We start from the raw sequence: 721 nt of genomic DNA on the forward strand, positions 1-721 counted from the left end.
CGGCCCTCCGCCCGGCTCTCGGAGCTGCCGGCGCTCCCGAGCCGCCCCGCGGCGGATCCCGGAGCGGCCGCGCAGCTCGGCCTCCGCGCCCCCAGCTTCCGGCCGGAAAGACCCGGTTGGGAGCGGCCAGGTGTTCACAGACATCCCCGACTGGACGGGGCTCGAGTTATCCGTTCGCGGGGCGGCGGAGCAAGTCCCTCCCTCACCGGGAGGAGTCGTGCGACCGTGGGCAGAAATCGAGAGTCCACAGCCAGTGGGGCCGACTCCAATTCCCTTCTCCACGGCCTCTATTAAAAAAAAAATTTTTTTTTTAAGTTTTAAGTAACTGCTTTAAAAAGCAGGCCTGGAGCCTGCTTCGGATTCTGTGTCTCCCTCTCTCTCTGCCCCTCCCCTGCTCATGCTCTGTTTCTCTGTCTCAATAAAAAAATAAACATTAAAAAAATTTTTTAATAAATAAAATAAAATGAAAACCAAACGCTGTCCGGATGCCAGCGCGCCCCCCCCCACCCCCCCCACCCCCCCGCCGGCCGCTGCTGCGCCCCTCTCCACCTTCAATGAAACTTTGGAAGCCTCACTCGGGGACGAGCGTGCCCCCGGGCCAGTGGGACCGTGGCTCCCCAGGCGGGCGCAGTGCTCAGACACGGGGGGCGCACCCCCACCCGCGGCGGCGGTGAGCGCGGACGAGCCGGACCTCTTCCGCCGCTCCTAGCTTCCGCAGACC

This window comes from Suricata suricatta, chromosome 14, assembly GCF_006229205.1.
Source record: "Suricata suricatta isolate VVHF042 chromosome 14, meerkat_22Aug2017_6uvM2_HiC, whole genome shotgun sequence".
In the NCBI taxonomy this organism is placed as follows: domain Eukaryota; kingdom Metazoa; phylum Chordata; class Mammalia; order Carnivora; family Herpestidae; genus Suricata; species Suricata suricatta.